This window comes from Zootermopsis nevadensis, unplaced genomic scaffold (assembly GCF_977971745.1).
Source record: "Zootermopsis nevadensis isolate Lab colony 2312 unplaced genomic scaffold, Znev_1.0 Znev_ptg000021l, whole genome shotgun sequence".
Lineage (NCBI taxonomy): Eukaryota > Metazoa > Arthropoda > Insecta > Blattodea > Termopsidae > Zootermopsis > Zootermopsis nevadensis.
In genome coordinates, this window is record NW_028259153.1 from 9,105,167 (window position 1) to 9,112,973 (window position 7,807).

The 7,807-nt window shown below is 41.4% G+C and overlaps 1 protein-coding gene across 2 annotated transcripts in view; it reads right to left on the bottom strand.

The window, feature by feature from the left end:
- Lim3 (Lim3 homeobox protein) overlaps positions 1-7,807 on the bottom strand; it is a 166,431-nt gene that overhangs the window by 117,637 nt on the left and 40,987 nt on the right. The window lies entirely within an intron of this gene.

Here is a 7,807-nt window from a genome sequence, read left to right on the forward strand (position 1 = left end):
ACCTCGGCAAAACCCTGCCATAGGTTCACGCGTTAACGTGAGAGGAGAAGTAACCATAGTGAAAAAACATATCTGAATGTTTGTTGAAGAAAGAGAAAGGATTAATGCATTTTCATAAACTATATAATTTGTATTGTTAACCACACAGTGGTCAAACCAAGGACGGTTGTGGCATGTATGTAGTGCCCATGGGAAATATAAGAATTTCATGTAATATTCTATTCTTAACACATGAAAGAATGAGCCGGGATAGTCAGTATAGTGACTAGCTACGGGCTGGACGACCGAGGTTCGATCCCCGACGGGGGCAGAGGATTTTTCTTGTAGCCTCTGCGTCCAGACCGACTCTGGGGCCCACCCAGCCTCCTCTACAATGGGTACCGGGGTCCTTTCCCGGGGGTAAAGTCGGCCGGGGCGTGATGCTGACCACTCACCCCCATCTAGTGCCGAGGTCAAGGAAGAGAGGAGCTATACCTCCACTCACCCCAAACGCCTACATGGCGTATAGCAGGACAAACTTTACTACACATGAAAGAAGAGATTACTTGGAATGGACAGATGCAGATGGAAGGATAATACAAAATATAATATTAAATATGGTATGAGGAAGCGTACTGGATTCACTTGGATCAAGACAGGGTTCAATGTAGGGTAAACACGATAAAGAATCTTGTTTCCATAACAAGAGGAAACATTTTGATCACTTCAGCGACTACAAGCTTCTGTAGAATGATTGCTCCATGTACAACCTTTGAATTGTTACGGTTAGTGTGGAATACACCAAGAATTTAGGTACACACGTCCTTGAAGTACAATTCACAAATGAGATATGTTCTGATTGGACAGCAACTTGCTACGTGGGTTTACGAGATTAACAAGGTCGATTACGTAGTTCAGTTGCTATCAAAAGAGAGAAAATCTGTGTATTAGTTACGTAATAAGTAGCCAGATGGTAATCGGACAACAGAAACTGACTCGTTAACCAAACAATAAAGCAACAGCACATGGGATAGTTAGATAATTACTGATTATTATAATGTAAGGCTGTTTTCACAGTAGACGAATTTTTAAACATGTTTTTATACACCTGTCACACATTTGCACAGGAATTTTGCACGTTTGTAAATGTCTCCACATAGAAAACATAGGCCTAATTAAATATAATTTATTTCTGTCTTACTTAATAGCGCTGTCAATATCAAAATTGCAGTAGTGTGAAAACATGAATCAGGTGTCAAAAGACGTTATGATATTGATTAATGATTTGTGTGACAACGCGTTATCAACTAACTAGTTTTACAGCGTCGATAATGAGGAATTGTAAATGATGCAATAGAAACAATATTGAAGGAAGCTGTAATGGCGAGTTTTAATATACGCCCTACTATCCTCGATTTGTTGAGCTACTAAGGAAAACCAAGAAACGATATCAAAATGCTGATACCGAAAACTTCGTTGAGGTAGTGACATTTGGTTGCTTAATTAGAGACAAAGGGAGGAAACTGTATATAGGCTACACAATTAAAGAGAGAGAGAAAGACAGGAATACGTATGTAAACAAATAAAAATGAAGGAAAACAAATTGGGAAATGCTGGCATAGAGTAATAATTCTGCTTCTAGATTTTCGGTACCTGAATGCTAATATTTAATGCTGTCTTTAAACAAGCGGGATAGACGAGTAAGAACCCGCAATATAAAATCTAATAAATCTCGAATTATGACATGACAAAGTTCAAAATATCTTTCGTTTAATTACTTCAAAAACCGGAAAATAAATATATTAGGCATAATTTTTTTCTTTTTAAATTCTCTCCAAATATTTCTTAGACATTTTTCGCTCTAATATATATGTACGAGGGTCGCTCATTAAGTAATGCCCCACATTTTTTTTCTCAGCCAATAATGAAGATAGAAAAGTGTACTTTTACATGCTTGAGATTTGATGTTTCCCACGTTCGTGTACGGAGTTTCAAATGATTCCAACCGATAGCGGAGCTGTAGTGAACTGTTAAAATGGCGTCTGTGAACGACTCTCGTTACAAGCAACGAGCTGTAATTGAATTCCTTGTTGCTGAAAAAGAAACGGTGGTGAACATTCATAAACGTTTGTGTGCTGTGTATGGAAGCTGTGCAGTCGATAGGAGCACCGTTGGTCGCTGGGCTAAGAGAGTTAAAGCTTCAGGAAGTGAAGAAACCGAGCTCCGTGATCTGCCGCGCTCTGGGCGTCCTGCCACAGCCACCACTCCAGACATGTTGAACCGCGCGGATGCCATTATTCGTGAGGATCGGCGCATCACAACTCGACAATTGGCCCAACAGCTTTCAGTCAGCAATGGAAGTGTGATTGCAATTATCCAGGCTCTCGCATATTCGAAGGTGTGCGCAAGATGGGTTCCACGAAGTCTCACAGCAGACCACAGGATTCAAAGGAAAACGATTTCTTCTGAATTGTTGGAGCGTTTTGATGCTGAGGGAGAGGTCTTTCTGTCCCGGATCATTACAGGTGACGAAACCTGGATACACCACTTTGAGCCAGAGACAAAAAGGCAGTCAATGGAGTGGCATCATCCTCAATCACCGAGAAAGAAGAAATTCAAGACAACTCCCTCCGCCGGAAAAGTCATGATGACTGTCTTTTGGGACAGTGATGGGGTCATTCTTGTGGATGTGATGCCAAGAGGTGCGACCATCAATTCAGACGCGTACATCAGGACCCTGAAAACCCTCAAGAAGCGTTTTCGACGAGTTCGGCCTCACAAGCATCCAGCAGAAATTTTGCTCCTGCACGACAATGCACGCCCTCACACAAGTCTGAGAACCCGGGAAGAAATCACCAAATTGGGTTGGACGGTGCTACCCCATCCACCCTACAGTCCAGATCTGGCACCCTCCGACTTCCATCTCTTTGGGCCACTTAAAGATGCTATCCGCGGAACAAGATTTGAAGATGACGAGAGCGTGATTCAAGCAGTGAGGACATGGCTACGTGCACAGGACAAGAGCTGGTACCGGCAAGGCATGCATGCACTTGTTCCACGCTGGCGTAAAACCGTACAAGTTGATGGGGACTATGTGGAAAAATAGTATGTGCAAAGGAAACATTGATTTATATTGTCACTAAATTTGAGCCATCTTGAATAAATATGTTCTGAGGAAAAAAATGTGGGGCATTACTTAATGAGCGACCCTCGTACATATATATATATATATATATAAAGTAAAGTAAAGTTTGTCCCACTGTACGCCATGTAGGCGTTTGGGGTGAGTGGAGGTATAGCTCCTCTCTTCCTTGACCTCGGCACTAGATGGGGGTGAGTGGTCAGCATCACGCCCCGGCCGGCTTTACCCCCGGGAAAGGACCCCCGGTACCCATTGTAGAGGAGGCTGGGTGGGCCCCAGAACCGGTCTGGACGCAGAGGCTAGAGGAAAAATCCTCTGCCCCCGTCGGGGATCGAACCCCGGTCGTCCAGCCCGTAGCTAGTCACTATACTGACTGAGCTATCCCGGCTCATTTTATTTATATATATATATATATATATATATATATAACAAATTACGATCGGTGTTCGCCCAGAGAAACATGCAGATCTCCATATTTTTGTAAATCGTCTGTCACTGGGGTACAATTTTGACCAAAAGTGGAATATGCAGACAAATTTTAAAAACATTCCTCAAAATCAAATTTCATGAAATCCTGCTTGGCGGTTATGGGGCTATTACGTGAGGACGGACGGAAACAGATCGAGAAGCGCATTTTTGTAAATTTTCCCTGCGAAATTTCTAAACATACACGACGAAAAAATACATAATGTGTGGAACATACAAAAACTAAAAAGTAAGCAAAGAAATGCGTAGTTAGAATGTATATTAGATTATAAATATACGCCTAACCGTCAGTTATTGCTGTGCATGGTGAAAATAACTGTGGCCTAAAGGTACAGCACATAAAATGAGTGAAGACAACTGACTCAAGACAGCGTGGGTTCTTGAAACTAGGGGAGGAATAAGAAAAAGAATATGGAAACATTACAAGATATTTATAGGCGGATACAGACCTAATCCGCGAAGATAATTACGCTTACAAGAAGAAGAGAAATGAAGTCAATGAAATATAAACAGGATATATGTGTTTTGAGACCATTATCAAGGTTACTAGATCAGAGGAAGAAAACAAAAATGAATCGACAGATATCGAAAGTAGCCAATATGAATAAAAAATACTAGAAAAAATGAAGAGATCACTTTAGGGGCAGACAACCGTGTCCGATCGTGGCAGTTCCAAGGGCAAAATTTGGAGTGACCGTCACGGATATCAAACTCCAAAGTAATACCTCTCAAGGTCACGTTTTGGACTGCACTGCACTGCTTACTGGGACTCACCTAGCACAACACAAAGGAAGCAAGGCAGGTATCACAAAGGAAACGTGGAAAAAAATGTGTTCCTACAAAGACAATTCATACTGAAATCATTAGATGATGAAACGTTAGCTAACTTATCATTGGTAACTGTGTCAACATTGGAACATGCAGTAACATTAACAAGCATTTTAGACGTTCTTTAGACGAGAACAGACTCATAATAAGAAGGCTGTTTTAGATGTTCAACCTTCGTTTATTCTGATACTACTGGAAGATTCTAACATGCACGGAGCGTTATGATTATCCGTGTTTACCCATATTACACTTAAAAAAAAAACGAAAACTACAAATTCTTCTGTCTTACATTCGTGGTTCAGTGGTACTCGAGTAGATGAAATGCGTCGTTAGCCACGTTCAGCCAACCAGACGCTGGCGTCGAGCGTAAGCCTTAACTAGCTGGCTAACAACGCCTGGCTGACTAATGATGCATTTATCAAGTCCAAGAGCTTGATAAAAGTTTTATCATGTAAAGTGAAAATATGTGGTCTTCTCAGTTCAGGGAATCCACCAGAAGGGATTGTGTGATTTTCATTTCATGCACACTGATAAAAGAACGGACGAAGCAGGTTTGCCAACTAGTCTAAAATTATAACCCCACAGGAGTGCGGTCATGTTCCAGCAAAGTGTCGATTATATGTAAACTCTGGATGTTTTGCCTGGTTCCAAATCCAAAATTTGGACTTAATTTTCTGCAACCTGTACGACGGTGTTCATTATATTCAGTTACATCCTGTTTAACAAGAGCAGACAAAATATTGTCAGGTCTCTGTTTTTCTTAATCGGTTGCCTGAAGACAACTAACCCCCCCCCCCCACTTTATTTTTAGCCTGAAAGCGAATTATAGTTAGCGTTACATTATACAAATTACCGTAACTGGAAACATACGCTTTTTACCACATCATTGAATATCCCTCTCTCCCGTTTGAGGCGTTTAAAGACGTGACCGGCCGTCAGGCGAGGACAAGGTTACGGAGGAGAAGGTGGATCACAGCATTCTTCAGAAATGGGGCGGGGAAGTCGTGTGACAAGCACCTAGCTGCTTGAGGACGGATGTATCAAAAAAACGAAATTAGGTTATTTAAAAAGCCATTATGCATTACGTCTGATTGAGAACGTGACTGTGACATCTCTTTGCTTTCAATAGCACATAGAAGCTCTAATCGTTATATCTAAAACAAACGTAGTATATTACCCGTCAAATTTAACGGGCTTGCAGAATTATCTTTGCAAATTGCATTAAAAGTATAATATTTATAAAGTAAATTAATGTGAAAACGTCTTTATGGCGACTAAAGTCACGTTCCTGATAAATACACCAACGCGTAACCGACCGCCCGGCTCCCTCCAAACGCACAATGTTCTACCACAGCCATAACTGCGTTTTCATTTCTTGCTACCACAGTCGCCACTGTCAGGGCTTAATTTCAATTTATTCCACATCGCATAAATAGAGCATTAGTACAGTAAAGTGTGACAGACAATTGATGTTATATTAGGAATGCAATATATTTATAGGTTTAAGTGTTGAGACATACAATTGATGACGCGAAATTAAACACTTACTTGTACTGCCAACATGACGTACAGAAAATATCTGTCGTCACAAAAGCTACTTCTGTTTTACCGAAATAAAAATCAGACAAGGTTAAATATTTCTGATACAACGGATAATTAAATTTACTGATTGATTATTTGATTGTACGCAAAAGTAGAAAAGAGTAAAGACAATTATATTTTTAGTCTAACATTATGTCAGCAAAACTATCGATATACATAAACACAACGTTATATTATTTATATCTAGTTAGGTTTCATATTTTTTGATAATACGTTTACACGTTTAATATCGCCTTTACATTGACAGAATGCATGAAGAATAACAACTATGTGTGTTACAGTTTTTGGGCTCGAGGCATATGAAAACTAGTGACGGTGTAATGACACTTCACTATGACGACAAATGTAGAAAGCAAATGTTTATTAATTTTTAAAAGAGTGGGCGTAAATGTTTACTTAATTACTCATATTCCGGGCTACCAATGACAATAATATCTGATTAGTCCACTGCTATAGTTTTCAATTTCGAAATGTACGAGGGTCGCTCATTAAGTAATGCCCCACATTTTTTTTCTCAGCCAATAATGAAGATAGAAAAGTGCACTTTTACATGCTTGAGATTTGATGTTTCCCGCGTTCGTGTATGGAGTTTCAAATGATTCCAACCGAAGGCGGAGCTGTAGTGAACTGTTAAAATGGCGTCTGTGAACGACTCTCGTTACAAGCAACGAGCTGTAATTGAATTCTTTGTTGCTGAAAAAGAAACTGTGGTGAACATTCATAAACGTTTGTGTGCTGTGTATGGAAGCTGTGCAGTCGATAGGAGCACCGTTGGTCGCTGGGCTAAGAGAGTTAAAGCTTCAGGAAGTGAAGAAACCGAGCTCCGTGATCTGCCGCGCTCTGGACGTCCTGCCACAGCCACCACTCCAGACATGTTGAACCGCGCGGATGCCATTATTCGTGAGGATCGGCGCATCACAACTCGACAATTGGCCCAACAGCTTTCAGTCAGCAATGGAAGTGTAATTGCAATTATCCGGGATCTTGCATATTCGAAGGTGTGCGCAAGATGGGTTCCACGAAGTCTCACAGCAGACCACAGGATTCAAAGGAAAACAATTTCTTCTGAATTGTTGGAGCGTTTTGATGCTGAGGGAGAGATCTTTCTGTCCCGGATCATTACAGGTGACGAAACCTGGATACACCACTTTGAGCCGGAGACAAAAAGGCAGTCAATGGAGTGGCATCATCCTCTATCACCGAGAAAGAAGAAATTCAAGTCAACTCCCTCCGCCGGAAAAGTCATGATGACTGTCTTTTGGGACAGTGATGGGGTCATTCTTGTGGATGTGATGCCAAGAGGTGCGACCATCAATTCAGACGCGTACATTATGACCCTGGAAACCCTCAAGAAGCGTTTCCGACGAGTTCGGCCTCACAAGCATCCAGCAGAAATTTTGCTCCTGCATGACAATGCACGCCCTCACACAAGTCCGAGAACCCGGGAAGAAATCACCAAATTTGGTTGAACGGTGCTGCCCCATCCACCCTCCGACTCCATCTCTTTGGGCCACTTAAAGATGCTATCCGCGGAACAAGGTTTGAAGATGACGAGAGCGTTATTCAAGCAGTGAGGACATGGCTACGTGCACAGGACAAGAGCTGGTACCGGCAAGGCATGCACGCACTTGTTCCACGCTGGCGTAAAACCGTACAAGTTGATGGGGACTATGTGGAAAATAGTATGTGTAAAGGAAACATTGATTTATATTGTCACTAAATTTCAGCCATCTTGAATAAATATGTTCTGAGGAAAAAAATGTGGGGCAT